The 16070-nt window shown below is 40.4% G+C and overlaps 1 long non-coding RNA gene across 1 annotated transcript in view; it reads left to right on the top strand.

The window, feature by feature from the left end:
* The window catches only part of LOC122464127, a 49893-nt gene extending 37657 nt beyond the window's left edge, over positions 1-12236 (top strand). The window contains exon 3 of the long non-coding RNA XR_006288033.1: positions 12208-12236. This is a non-coding gene — a long non-coding RNA (uncharacterized LOC122464127). The remainder of the gene's footprint in view (positions 1-12207) is intronic.
* Positions 12237-16070: the final 3834 nt, after the last annotated feature.

The raw sequence follows: 16070 nt of genomic DNA on the forward strand, positions 1-16070 counted from the left end.
CAAATTCTGCAGCTGCAGAATACACTGCGCCCTGACAATAAAGTCATTGTGACCTGTGTGTCAGAATCAGTGGTAGAAGTGGTCTCTAATGAGAATTATTTAGAATTTGTTTAAGGGAATTATTGAACAGCAGTAAATTCTTAGTCATTACCCTGATAAGTCATAATGCAGCAGCCCTACAGTTAGTTACAATCTACGAAGACAGACACTTTTAATGTATATATCTCTAGAGAAAGATGCCACTGCTGCAGGGGAACACTTTTAGTTTTCCAGATCAACAACCGATATAAAAGGGAAACTGCCAAGAATTAAAAAAAATAAAATAAAAACAAATGATTTTTTTCTTTCTAATTTATTTTTCTTCAGGAGAGAATTTGACAAAAGGCATTATTATTCGAGCATAACTATTATTTGCCACCTTTTTGTTATTCTTCCACAGATTTGGCTGCTTTCCCATCCCCTTCTCTCTGCTGTATATAATCAAGACTCTGTTCCTGAGGATGTTGTTAGTTGTTTGGTTAATGAGAAAGACATGGTGGCAATATTCTAAGCGTGTTTAGGTTCAGAGGGCACATTCTGATACTTTACATGGGCATTAGCTTATTCTAAAAGTAGTCTTGCCGACACCACTGGACAGCTTGCAGAGTAAAGCACTAGCCACTGTGAGTATAGGTGCCAGCATTAGGCCTAGAAAGGGGGAGATGGATATACATTTATATCATGTAGCTGATTAGTAAATAATTGTTTTTGTCAATAATCTTAGCTCAAGAGCTCATTGGAAAAATTCTGATTTTTTTCCCCTAGAATTTGACCATTTAGCAAAATCAAAATGTTCCAAGAACACAGCTCAATTTTAACTAAGATCTCCTAGAAACAGGGCAGGTTGGAACCTGTCTACCTGGTTTCCTGCCAGCTCACAAACCCCGCTCCTTGGAAGCCCTGGAATTCCTAAGACCTTCAGGGTCCATGGCTCCAGGGCACCCTACTGGGTTTTGTGAAGAATTTTGAAAATTTTGGTTTTCATTCTAAATCAGAACTAAGCCTAAACTATTTTGAAATAGCAAAATCCTTTGTGAAACAAAATTACTATGCTCAACTGTACTTTTTACGGTGGAGCCAATAGCTACTGGAAGATTGAATGTCTCTCTTTTTCTTCATCATACATTTTTAAGAAGATTGCCAGCTGGACTCTGTTTATAGAATCCTTACCACTGGTGCTGGAGCAAGAGACAGAAAGAACATATCTGGAATTTCAGATACCAACATGAACGCGCGATGACAAAGGCTGTCATTTATGCCACTGCCCTGTATCGGGGGGAGGGGAGGCTGAGCTGCATAGCCCCAGGAGGACGTTGGAGAGACTATGCTTGAGGCAATCACAGTCTCTTCAGGGAATGCTCTGGGGAGGGGGGAAGGTGAGCAATCTGTGCCATCCATTTGGTATAGATTGCTCCCTCAGTGTGTTATCCTGCTGGCTTTACAGGCTGGAGTAGGCCCTATCCTTTCTGCCCCTTTTTCAAAATCCTGCTACCAGGATGGAGAGAGGAAGAAGCAGGGGCAAGAGGTCCCCACTCTCAATATGGACGTGAAGAAATCCTTTCAAATGTGACCAAATGCTGAGCACCTACCACACATATAAATGCTGTAGAACAGTAACAGTTGCTTCTTTTTGATCAGTCCTGATTTCCATGAATGCATTCATTATTGGCAAGTTTTGTCTAATTGTTTGTGAACACATTGCAGCCTATTGGCCAGATTCTTAAATCTCTCTGAGTTGTACTTGGGAAAAGACTGGAGGGGAAAAGAAGAAAGTAGTTTTAAGGCTAACAGAATATGATCTTAATCAAACTAATCAACTAGGGTCATCTGTTATGCATTTGTTTCAGTGACAGCAGAAACAGGAAGGTCCTTTACTAATTAAGGATATTATGAATTAGTACATGGCTATGAAAAATTAAAATTGTATGCTGACTCAACTGAGAAGTTTGTGAATTTGAGTTTGAGCTGAATGACTCCCCATCCAAGAGAAACTGAACCATCTGATGGCACTGCACTTTTTAGCTCAAGGTTGTTGCAAAGAAATTTGTCTGATCCATCTAGTAATAATTTAATCTATTGATAGCACATCCAGAGCTTAAATGCAAATATTTTTTTCCATTGACTCAAAAGATAATTTTGAAGTGTATGAAGAGCTTGTGATTTTGGCATTAATTCAGTGCAAACAAAGGGCCACAGTCTTTTTCAAGAATCCTCTGAAACAGGTGAAATCTCTGAATCTGGACTGGTCTTAACTTGCAGACGTAGTAATTGATATGTTGCTTTTGGAACTCATAGAGGTGTGGTATCACTTCTCTGTGCCCATTTGGGTGATCATCAATAAAAAAAACCTGTTTGGTACCACTGCATCTTACACCAGAAAAAGCAGTGAGAGAAAAAATATAGCCACAATAATGTCACTATCTGACTTTTACCATGGAAGAGAGCTTCATTAGGTCACACAGCCCAAATTGCTGCCAATTTAGTTCCCCTTAAGAAAATTAAATCTGCATATAGCGCTCAGATGTATTGGTCTGAGATGTGCTGGCTCAGTAGAATGATGAATTTGGTAACATGTGTTGTGCTTCTGGTAAAAAGTTAAGGGACTTTTAACTGAGAAAGGCTATCTGTTAAACTGAAGATTTTAATTCACTGTTTCATCTTGCATTTTAAATTCTGGCTAGCATTACATCCCATCAGAAAGACGTGAACCTCTACCTTCAGGGAACGAATCAACTAGTTTCTGATTTTGCTTGCTTTCTAAACAAAGATGAGGCTTTTTCACAGACACGTAAGCAGAATGACCTTTTCCACTTTCTGAGTTATTAACAAAGGTTCAATAAACGGGCATATGATAATTGTTCCTTTTCTGAATAGATCAAGCAGCTTCAAGATTCATTTCATCAAGGTTCAGAGTCTTTCAAAGGACCAAGAGAAATACTTGACTCAGTTACAGAATTATTTCTGGCTGAACCTGAAGAAGCCAAGGGCAATGTTCACCCTGAATTGACTGAATTACTGTACTTTCATCTAAGTATCATGAAGGAAATGTTTTGAATTTCTAAAATTACTTGCCTGATGATAAATTGAGAGTTTTATAAAAGCCTGCTATTTGAGCAAGTCCCTGGGGACATACTCCTTTGTTAAGAGACCTTTCCTATTATGACTCTAAACAAATCAGATCATGACAGTCGTATTCCACAACATGTTATCTATTTGGTAAAATGGGGAACTGCAGCAAATACAGACATCCATGATCTAATATTTCAGCCTATTTGTCTGACATCTCTTTGTGGTGTTGATGTAGACACTGCAGCAAATGAGGCTAGACACAGGGATGGATTTTATGCAGCAGGCCTCAACTTTCTTAAACCTAACACAGGGATGGGGTGTTACCCCCACATTTCCCAGACTCTCACATACTAGGCATTTTAAGTGGTTCCAGGGTTCCTATCACATACCCCATGACCCAGGATAGACTACCCCAGGACTCAACTCACTTTTTTGAGTCCTACCACAGAACCCCCAGCAAGGGGGGCAGAGGGTACCAAAAGGGAAACCTCAGTCCATGAAGCTCACAAGGTTCCCCCCATCTCATGAGCACAAGGCCCATCAACAAAATCCCAGGTCTTTTACTTTTTGGAATTGTCCCTTTTAACTGCACTGGAAATCGGCCACTGGGGTGCACAAGTGACAAGCCTGGTCACACCCCTTACCCACACCTCCTGAGGTCAGAATTCCTGCCCATCCATTCCCCCACATTTCAGAGCTAGAGGTTGTGTCCTGTGTTGAACAAATGTATTCCATCATCCTTGAACAGCTCAGTCTGATTTTAACAGATTCCCTATGCTGGACCACTGAACTACCAGTGTCCAAGAATATCCTGCTAACCTCAATGTTCACCTTCTTCTGAGCCTTATCTATATGGACCAATTCTGTGGCTCCCACCAAACCCTCCTCATGAGCATTTCTGACCAGACCAATCTAACATCTGTCCCGAACTGCTTGATTCACACAACATCCCTCTGAATTTATCCCTCAAAGTGATTCCAGTGCAGGCCCCAAAATCATTTGTCTCAAGGTGAATAACCAGAACGTTAGGGGTGTGTGTGTGTGTGGGCGGAGGGGGGGTAATTTGTCAATGAGTGCAGAAGACAAATGAGATGATTGCATAGTATGCCTCTCTGTCGAACAACTGAATGTGTACAGCTTTGGCCATGAAGCCCAGCTGTGACCTGGATGCTACCTTGTGGCCTAATGATTGCCCACAAATCCAAACGTTGACTATGTTTTGCATATCCCCATGAATCAGAAAGATTGGATTAGTTGCACTTATTGCCTGTCCCAGTGATTTTTCTCCTGGGGCAGACAAAATCCTGTAACAATTCAATTTCCAGTGCCCTATAGCCTGAACATTCTGAGATTTGACATCTTCCAATACTGCCTATGTTGCTGCCCCAGTCTTGAGAGAATGTGTACCAAAGTTAGCTGGCTTGAGACTGCAGTAGGCTAAAGCTTTTGTCATTACTGCAGCAAACTGTTATCTTAGTGCCATTCTTGTGGTCCAGCTCCCGGTTTCAGAGGGCTAGGAAAACTTTGATTGGGCACTGGCATTCATCCGCACATTCCTGAACTGTTGGCAAGGCTCCATTCCCATTTTGGTCTGTTTTTGAGTACCTTAAGTACAGGAACACCACTCTGGGTGATAATCGTATATCTGATAGTTCTAATGCCCACCTGGAACTATCTGTGGATGCTTGAGGCACCAGCTCACTTACCCTGAAAGCATCAAAGAAGGCCACAATGAATGCTGCCTTAAATAAAACAGCCTCCATCCCACACTGCATATCCTGTGTAGAGAATTTAATAACCCTGTAAGAATTTCTATAGTTATGGAGTACCTATCATCTCCTCTGTGTCCACTCATTGCCTCTGGACCATCACTCCAGGAGCTTCCGCAATAAGAAATCTCTACATGGGTTCAGGAAACCTACTAGTTTACACCAAAATGACAGGCAATCCAGTCAACCTGATATAGTGGAGGAAGCTAACATATGGGGAAGGATGGGCCACAGATGCCGGCGTCCTTCCCAAGCTTTACATTCTGTAAACTCAGTAAGGCAGGCCTTAGAGTCATTGCACGTCCTCAGGACAACCACACGATCAACTAGTCCTATGGTTGTTAGGCTCCAAGGTTCCACAGTTGGTGGGCTGCCACCAGTGGAGCTCTGCTGGCAAATGGGGCGAGTTCTCAGAATCTTCTGTTATGAAAGCGAGACGGAGCATTGGCAATGCCATTGTTGATTCGTGGAACATGCCCTGCACAGGCAGGAAGGTTAAACAAGAGGCAGTGCAATATGAAAATCCTTGCTAGCCTCATTACCTGAGCAAACTTAACCAACTGTCTGTTCTATATGTTCTGGTTGTCAGACCCGAAACAAATCCTTTTATTCCTGAATGGATCTCCCCAAATAGTGACTGCCACCAACATTGGAAAAAAATTCAAGGACTGTAATATTCTTTCTAATACCTGGAGCCACCCCATTCTCTGGCCACTTCTGAACACACTGCTTGCTGTGATAGGACACCCCCGAAACCTATTCTCTCTGAGGCACTGGATTGCACTTGAAGCTCTGTCCACAGTATCCAGTCCGAATGCACAATTGAAAGTCCATTAAACTGTTTAAAAATGTCTCCCATAGTCTCCCATACCTCTAAACCTTCTGTCATTTTCCTGGGCACTCTGACAAAATAACGGGGTTTTTCACACTCCTGAGGTGTCAGCCACCCAAAAGCTGTCTACGGGGCCACCACCCAGCACACAAATTTTAAGTGCCCCATGCCCACCTATTGCTGTTTTCATTTAACTTTTTTACTATCTGGGATTTTCCTTATCAGTGTCCTCACAGTATCCAACCTTTCTGCAAGTAGCTAAGAAATACCCTGAACTTCATCCAGTTAGATTCCCTTCTGGACCTCCAGTTTTTTCAGTGGTGGTGGGGACCCCAAGGAACTCAGATAAATCTTGGAACACCCTCAGTAGTTAGGCACAACCACCTGATCTTAATTTTCATGCAAATAAGACATCATTACAACAGTGCACTATAGGATGCAAGCCTGCCTCTCTCAGAATTGTGCTCTCCAGGTTCCCTCCATGGTGCTGAACCTCTCAATAGCTCCACAAGACACTGCACACCCCTTGGCACGGCTTTATTGAAATAGAAATGGACCCTGAATTGAAAACCCAATACATTAAAATCTGTGGCAAGCATAGAAAGTAACCTGAACACAGACTATATATTGCATTTTTCTACCATAGCACCAGGACCATAACTCTCTAACCATGGCTGCTGCAGCATCAATCAAAGAATACTGAACTGAACATAATTGTGGGTCGATATAGTCATTTACAGAGGAGCCCCAGGGGTAAGATAAGCGATGAGTAATTGTGCATTCTCTTTTGGCCTTCTTTGGTACCACATCCAATGGAGATATATGTAAGTCTGGCATTGGAAGGTTCAAACATGGGCAGTTACTCTCCTTTTGCTGCTAGCACTGCCAAAATTTTGGCCCACGTTATAGGCTCGAATCCTTTAACACATTTCAAATTCTCTACCCAAATGTGATGTCTTGTTCTTTCATATGGGATTTGGAAACCAGCTGAAACTCCATTCCATAAATAAGCTGTGTCCATCCTTCTAGGCTATCCAATAACAAAGTAATTCAATTGGATAAGGGGCCTTTTTCATAAGTGCTACGTCCCCCCCACTGACTCTGTCAAAGAACTGGGCCCTTGTTGAACTCATTTTTTTAACCACTGTGTTCGGCCTTTCACTTACCCCCACTGAAGTCAGAGTTCCATGCTGCCCCCTCACACTACCTACAGTAGTGTTTGTACTTGCAGTGGGAACAAAAATTCTTCATCATTAAATGCAAAGCAAACAGTGGACCTGATAGCTACATATGCTGCCCACAGTTTTGATACTGGCAACCCACTCTTTGTGAAAACCAGCTGGAGAGGATGATAAGGCGTTATGCATTCCAGCCAAAGGTCCTGGTGTTTTTTAGTCCATGGCAATTCTGACTCTTCTGCTGCCCTATGTCTGAATTCCTTATCATGCCTTAACATAAGAACATAAAAACGGCCATACTGCATCACTTAGCCATTTAGCCCAGTATCCTCTCTCCTGACAGTTGCCAATGCCAGGTGCTTATCTATCCAATCCTCACCTCCACATATGTGGTGTGAGTCCTTACTTTTAAGGCCTCATGCTTGAATAAGGAAACACTTCTGCCAGAGTTCCTCTCAGAAATTAAACTTGCATATATGCAAACGTCTAGTTTTCAAAGGTCTGGGCTACCATAGGTTTGTCATCTTCTTTCTTTTCCCTTTTATCCATTTTCTCTACCTAAGCCTCACCAAAACAAACAAACAAAACCCCCCAAAAACAAAAACAAAACCAAAAACACAAAAAGTGGAGTGAATAAATCCACAGACTCTGTTTTCTGTATTTTTTTTCTTTACCCCTTTGGATAAAAGAATCTCAAGGTCCCAGAGCTTTGGCACCCATGTTCCCCACTTATGTCTTGTTAGTTGCTTGTCTTCTGACAAACCCAGAGGGTGTGCTGGTGTTCAGAGGTGGGTGTATCATGTGCCCTAATTGCTCACTGGCCTGCCCCCAAACCATCACAGTATTGCCCCTCCATCTGATAGGAAATACTCCTATCTGGCATGCTGCCGACAATTTGCCCTAATGCCATCTTCCATGAACTTTGATACAAATAAAACTGAACTTATGAATATTAATGGCAAGTTAAGCATGTGAACACAATCAAAGCCAAATTCTATTTAAATGTTACTGCAATGTTCATGCATGTTGAAAAAAAATTAGCCACCCTGATGTACTGGTCATAAAGTATTTATACCATGGTATTGGGGATGTGACGTTTCACTCCATGTTCTTTATGAAAATATCCTTATGATATGAATCTGACATAACTGAGATGCACTTTATTCGTGATGGCTCATGTGAGATATCATTGGGAAGGTTATGATTTACTGAAAGTGATTATCCAATTTGTATGCCTGTATCATTTCTGTATCTGAAGTTAGGAATATTAACTATGTATCTGTATTTCAACTAGCCCTTCAGGTACAACAATGAAAAAGTCAGAAAGGGCTAATGGACCATTAGCAAAGACAATTGACTGTAAAAGAGCTTAGTCTTCCTGTGGACACTGGAGACAGCCTAGGAGCAATGGCTGCCACAGCCATTCAGAGACCGGGGTCTGAGTCACCTGGTACTGGATACCCATCCTCCTCTTTTGGAATGCCAGTGGCTTTCCACTAGAAGACAAATGGTTCCCTCCTTAGACAAGAGCTATATAAGCCAGGGGAGTGACATCATCATGGTTCTCCTCTGCCTCCCCACCCAAACAGACACTGAAAAAAACACCTGGAAGCAAAAACTGAACTGAGGGGAGAAGGGTTGAACCCAAGCTGGAAGGGCGTCTAGCTTGTGAATAATAATACCTGAGGTCTCAAGAGGGAGACCAGTGCAAATGCCTTGCAAGATTTTCTACAATCTGCCTGCAACAATGTGTAGGGTGAGAAATACTATTTGTAACCAATTTCTTTAGTGAAACTAGCTTAGATGTGTGCTTGGTTTAATTTGCTTAGTAATTTGCTTTGTTCTCCCTGTTATCTCTTGTATTCACTTAAAATCCACCTTTGGTAGTTAAGAAACTTATTTCTTTTTTATAATAAAACCCAGTTTATGCAATTTGTAACTGGTTGCGGGGGGGGGGGGGGGGGGGGGGGGGCGGGGAAGAAGTGTGCACATCTCTCTTCACATTGAGGAAGAGGGTGGATTTCATAATATATCTTTGGGTCTGCACTCCAAGGAAGGTGGACACCTGCATGCTGGGGCAAGTCCCTTAAGCTGAGCCTTCCTAGAACTGATCTCAGTGTCTGCTTCGTTCTGAAGTTTGGTGTGGCCCTGCCTGTGTGTGTGCTGGAGGAAGCTTAATAGCTTGGCTCAGCAAGACAGGTAAAAAGGGTGCCCAGGCTGGCATAACAGGCAGGCTCAGTGGTATCTCAGCACATCAGATGGCATCCTAAGGGGTCCAGCCCGTCACAGGGGAAATGTAAGTGTTTGGTTAAATTGAGCTTATTTATTCGTGTCATAAGATGATATGATATTAACCAACATTCTGGCATACAGGTATGATCACATGTAAGTGCTCACAGGGTGTTGAACCTAGGGAGTATAATAGTTCTACAAAGTCACATATTAAACAATCTTAGCTAGCAAATCCCTACAGTTAGTTACAGGTGTGACTGCCTGCATCACCAGCTCACATAGCTTTGAAACTCTCAGAGCTGTTCCGTGGAGTATTATATGTATGTTGAGGTATTCTCAGGCACCGGTTCAGCGCTTGTGCTACCTGCCCCTGCAGCTAACACAAGGCAAGTTGCTAACGCATCCCTGCACCTCAGCAATCTCCAGCCGCTGCAACACCTCTTGGGGGCAATTGACAGCTGGCACAGGTTAGAACAAGCTTTGGGCTATGATAACCTCACCCAGGATTAGGACCTCTGCAGGGCAGCCCTCAAATTATGGAGTGCAGAACTGTAGGAGCTTCCCAATGGCAGCTGAGCATCTAGCCCATTATCTCTTTCAGTTTAATAAAGTGATTAAAACTATAATCAAAGAGTATCTAAATATTAAGTAAAGGTTTTTTATAAAATTTGAACCTAAAGTTTGCCTGCTAAGTCCATATCTAGGTTCCCCACAGAAGCTGCTAGAACCTCCTGAGAATCAGGCTATTTACAGGATATAGTAGGCACTCGTTTTTGAAAATGTTGGCCTAAATTTTCAGTATCTTCCAAATATTGTTTTACTGACATCCTGAAGCACCACATTTGGCTATAAAACTGACACATTTAGCAACACCAGCCTGCCAGTAACATATTTCAGCATCCTTAACTAACAGCTTTTATTTAGTTTCACCATATTATTTTTCTAATATCTTACATAAGTAAGTGCTTATTTCAGGCTTTAAATTTATTGAAGGCTGCTCTGCAGACCTGAAGAATCTGTTTCAAGTAGGTTACAAATATGATTTCATCTAGGAAAGCATTCATAAACGTGATTCCTCTTTCAGGCCTACGGAGTATTCCTGAGATATGCATTCTGCTTGTCAAAGCTATCAAAGGGCATCTGCCTCTATGATGGCTAAATGGCTTTTCCAGCAACTGATGTGAATTATCTCGAGATAATCTCTGTAAAAAAAAATGCTGTAATCTTTGTCCTCTTAGGGGGTATGAGATTTCCTATAATGGCATCAAACTTAGAGTAAGTTATCTGAGATAATCTCAAGGAAAGGATCCAGACTTTCAAAAAATACTTGTAGCCCCATGAGAGTGATTGGTAAATGTGTACAAGGATGTTGCCTTGGCATGATTTGAAATTGAGGAATCACAATAAAGCTGAAAACAGTTGCTTATGATTTTTACTTCCACATTGTTATCAAGGTTTGCAAGGAATGAGAAGATCATTGTAAGGGAGATTTGTATGTTGCTCAGATAATAAAAAGCCCTTATGTCTGATTTATAGAAGCAATATTCTGTTCAAGTACAGACTACAGTACATGAAAACCAATTGCCTGGAGACAGGTGGAGCATCATCTGTATCAAGGTATACCTCTTGAGATCAAGGAGACCTAATAAGCTTGTTTTATTTAATATATGAAATTTATTTCACTTAAATGAGTCATGTTTGCCTCAGTCCTGCTGAGCACTCTCACCCCAATCCAACAAAAAGCACTTTACTATGTGCTTAACTTCAGGTGGCAAAATCTTAGCTGATATAAACTGTCATAGCTCCACAAGCTTCAATTGTGGCTGTAGGATGTACGCCACCTGACTATCCTCCCCCAGGTGCATAGTTCCATTCATTTCAATCAAAGCCTTTGAAGAAGTAAGACCTTATGAAGTTTTACTAATCTATAATGCACTTGAAATGATATTTAATTCTCATAAACTGTTAATTTCACACTGTAACTATATGGTCAATCCAAATGGTACAGACACTTTATGTATGATCGTGTGCATTTACTTATTTTGGCTAAGGGTCTGTGATGGGGTGTACCAACCCTGCACCAATCAGGAGCTGTTATGAGCTCAAGTAGCCCCACTCCACCACACCTGCCAAGCATGTCAGGACTGCAGCAAAAGATAAAAACAGGAAAAGCCTAGCTGAGTAGGAGGCAGCTCTAGGAGGAGGATAGATCTTTATTTCCCTCAGCTCCTCAGGATAGGCCTGAGGGATGGCAGCACCAGCTCCTTGCCTGTAGACTGACTGAGCATATTGAGACAAAGGCAGGCCGGAGTATAAACAGTTACCTCAAGACACTTTATAGTGGTTGGACAGAGGAAACTGAACTGTGGTTTTCCCAAGGCCCTGTGAAGGAAGAGAGGCTGATGGCTTGTTTGGGACTTCCCCTCCCCCCACCCTGTCCTCTTCCTTTTTGTATCCGTGGTATCCTGGAGGGGGTAACTCCAGAAGAGGTAACTTAGCCAGAAGGCTGAGTTTCTGTCACTGCACATTTCATGCTAATACCCTAGTCTGGCTGAACAGAGCCTGAGTGAGTTTGAGTCTGCCACAGACCAAAGGGAGCTGCAGGGGGACTAAGTCCTTGACAGGGCCGAAGCAATGGTGCAGCATGTTATCTCTGTTCAGGAAACCATTAAGGCATCCACTTTTGTAAACTGTTTTTATAACAGCTTGGTAATGAATAGTGATCTATGTCGTTAAACTAAATAACCAAACAGCTGGAAACTTGTCATAGATTCCAAGGCCAGAAGATACCACTGTGATCCTCTAGTCTGATCTCCTGTGTAAAACCGGTTATAGAACTTCCCCCAAATAGTTCCTAGAGCAGATCTTTCCAAAAAAAAATCCAATCTTGATTTAAAAATTGTCAGTGATGGAGAATCAACCATGACTCTCAATAAAATGTTCTAATAGTTAATTACTGTCACCATTAAAAATTTACGCCTTATTCCAGTCTGAATTTGTTTAGCTTCAACTTCCGGCCATTGGCTCATGTTATACTTTTCTGTGCTGGAGTGAAGAACTGATTATTAAATATTTGTTCCCCATGTAGGTACTTATAGAATGTTATCAGGATACCGCTTTACCTTCTCTTTGTTAAGCTAAACAGATTGAGCTTCCTCAGTCTATCACTATAAGGTAAGTTTTCTAATCCTTTAATCATTCCTGTTGCCTTTTCTGATCCCTCTCAAATTTACCAAAATCCTTCTTGAATTGTTGGCACCAGCACTGGACACGATATTCCAGCAGCGGTTGCACCAGTGCAAGATATAGAGGTAAAATAACCTCTCTACTCTTACTCAAGATTCCTCACTTTATGCATCTCAGGATTTCATCAGTTCTTTTGGCCACAGCATCACACTGGGAGCTCATGTTCAGCTGACTATCTGCCATGACCCCCAAATCTTTTTCAGTGTCTCTGTTTCCAGGATAGAGTCCCCAATCATGTAAGTATGGCCTACACTCTTTGTTCCTATGTGTATGTTGTTATGTTTGACCATATTAAAATGTGTAGTGTTTGCTTGAACCCAGTTTACCAACCAATCCAGATTGCTGTTACACAGTAGCCTGTACTCTTCATTATTTACCAGTCCCCCAATTTTTGTGTCAACTGCAACCTTCGTCAGTGATGATATTGTTTTCCTTCAGGTCATTGATAAAAATGTTAATTAGTGTGGGACTAAGAACTGACCCCTGCAGGACATCTCTGGAAACACACTCGCTCAATGATGATTCCCCATTTATGTTTTGAGACCTATGAGTTAGCCAGTTTTTAATCCATTTAATCTGTGCTGTATTTATTTTATATTGTTCTCGCTTTTTTATTCAAAAGTTTGTGCAGTACCAAATCAAATGAGCACAGAAATATAAATATATCGCATCATCACTATTGCCTTCATTGAACAAACTTGTAATCTGATAAAAAAAATCTAATAATTTGACAGGATCTGTTTTCCATAAACCCACATTGATTTTCATTCATTACATTACTCTCCTTTAATTCATTATAAATCGAGCCCCATATCAACTGCTCCATTATCTTCCCCAAGACCGATGTTAGGCTGACAGGTCTATAATTACTCAGGTCATCCCATTTATGCTTTTTAAAATTTGGCAAAACTTTAGTTTCCCCCCCAGACTTCTGGGACTTTCTCAGTGCTTCAAGACTTATTGGAAATCAACATTAACTGTCCAGAAATCTCCTCAGCCAGCTCTTTTAAAAGACTTGGATGCAAGTTATCTGATGATTTAAAAATTTTCTAGCTTCTGTTTAACATCCTCCAGAAGTACTAATGGAATGGAAAGAGTGCTATCACCATATGATGAGACTATATAATCTGTTTTCCCCCTCAGATATAGAACAGAAATATTTATTGAACATTTCTGCTTTTTCCCAAAATATTTAAAAAACCCTCCTTCTTACCATCTTTAATTCTCCTGGCCAATGACTTCTCCTTGTGTTCCTTTGCTTCCCTTATCAATTTTCTATAATTGCTAACCCAAGTCAATTTTCTGGTCAATAAATTTGTGGGTTTTTTTTGTAATGCTCATTGAAACATGTTTTGTGTCTATATCTGGTTTTGGAGTACCTTGGTAAGTATTGTTTTGTTTTTGAACATGTAGACTATTTTCTTTGTATTCCTCCATTGGCAAAGTCTGGTGCCTCAGATACTATGATCCCAGTTGTACAGGATTCAGAGGGAGAGCAATTAAAGGTAATAGTTATAAAAATCTCCTGGAAAGTTGACAAAAATTAGCTAAAAATGTCACAACTTTATAGTTCAGTATATCAGGACCTTCCAGGCCTAGAAACACACGCTATGGGTCTCATTAGTAAGTTACAAATAAAGATTAATCTATTTCCTTGACCAAATTATTTCAGATTCTCTCAATGTTCCATATTCATTTCTCCCCCTCATCCTAACCCCCCCCGCAAGATATTAAACTAATTTTATTATAAACAATCTAAAATCGATAATAATTGATTGCAATGTAAAAAGATAACTATTGACATCTCTTTACTTTTATGACTATTAATGTATAGATAAATGTAATTTATAGTCCATAGCTAGCAACACAACAGAAATTCTCAATGCTGTTGGCTTGAAATGGAGCTATTGGCTCTATGTAACATAACTGTTACAATTTTTGCCAGTTTTTTCATAGGTTCAATCTAACGAATGGCTTGTCTACATAGGGACACACAGGAAAGTTAATCCGAGTTAACCAAAAGTGTGAATTTAAAATGAATTAGTTATACTGCATTAAACCTTTGTGTGGACACTTTCAGAATTAAAGTGGTCTTAATTCAGGTTAATTTAATTCAAAGTGTGAATTGTATTATAATATACAATAGAAAATTTAAAAATTCAGAGCACAAAGACATTTTGAAATTAAAAATTGTAACATTTCATTTTGAAAAAGATCAAAATGGGACATTTCGACATCAAAAGAACATTTTTCTGGTTTTCTCCCAAAAAAGAAATTCTGGTTAAATTGACCCAATTTCACAAAATGTTTTGATTTAGATGGAACCATATTCCATCAGAATATGCAAAGTTCCTCCAATGAGCTCCAGTGTCAATTTATACCAGCTAGGGTTCTGGCCTGACCTTTTCTTTTTTTTCTTTTAAATAAAGATAGTTGTCTATAATTTGGGCCCTGCAAACCTGGGCACAGCAAGAGAGGCAGACAGTACACTGCCCACAATGGCTTAAAATTACAGGAATATGTTTGTGAAGTTGAACTACTTAATTTGTGGCCCAATCACATCACTCTGCCCTTGTATTAGTAATCCTTTTGCACACAAGTAATACCATTGTCTTCAGTGAGTAAATGTCTGGATGATGAGACCTTAGATTGTAAACTCCTTGAAGCATGGAGTCTGTGTTTGTACGTTTTATAAATGCCATGTCCATCCCTGCCTTTATATAAGCAATAATAATACTCACTAATAACCAGTAATCATTTGCACAAATAACATTCTCCTCTTCAAACCAAATCTCATTTTTTGTTTCAGGTAAAGCAAGCTGTAATGCAATGCATTTTCATGCTGCACCATACACAGGTAAACCATCTGCTTCTCTGCAGGCATTTTTAAATTCCCTCTTGTTAGTGTTTCACAGCTAATTAAAGTTGATCATTTTAAGAGTATGTACATATTATTACCATGGTACAATGCTGCACAAAACAGTGGAGTTAAGAAAACAGTATACTAGATAAACTTCCATTTATCAGTCCACCAATAACTGTCTTAAAACTTTATCACACCATATGCAGACTGGAATGGCAGTGTCATATAGTTCCAAGGAGTAGGGTGAATATAATCTCTACTTTTCCTGTGGTCTGATTCTCCCCTGCAAGAAATTCTCATTCAGTTCTAGGAGGGCATGAGTGCAATTGCAGATGGGTTCCTCTCCAGATGATTGGCAGAGCTTTTGGTCCAAAACAATAAGATAGAGATTGGATGCTTGAAGTCCATATTTAGGTACTCTACAAAAGTAGACTGGTTTTCAGAGTTGAAATCAGTCAGAGAGAGCACATTTTGAAAATCGGGCCAATTTTACGTATGTTGACTAAATATGAGTTGAGGACTCTAACTTTGGGCCCTCACGGTTGAAAATGTGGGCCCAAATCTTCTGTTTTATGACTGAAGTTCATAAATTTTCTCGATGCACTGTCTCTTAGCAATAAAACCTCAGAATATTGAAGCTGAAGTGTTACTTTACAGTTTTATCAAGGTGAACAGAAATTTTGTAAAAACTGAAGAGAATATCTATCTAAAAAACTTAGGTAGAAAGAAACATTTTAAAATCGCTTCTTTGTCCCCGGTTGATTTTCCGTTCACTGGTGATATTTGAGGTAACAATATGTTACTGGATTGTGCGTATGCTGTCGACAACTTATGGGATATGC

This window comes from Chelonia mydas, chromosome 1 (assembly GCF_015237465.2).
Source record: "Chelonia mydas isolate rCheMyd1 chromosome 1, rCheMyd1.pri.v2, whole genome shotgun sequence".
Classification (NCBI taxonomy): Eukaryota; Metazoa; Chordata; order Testudines; family Cheloniidae; genus Chelonia; species Chelonia mydas.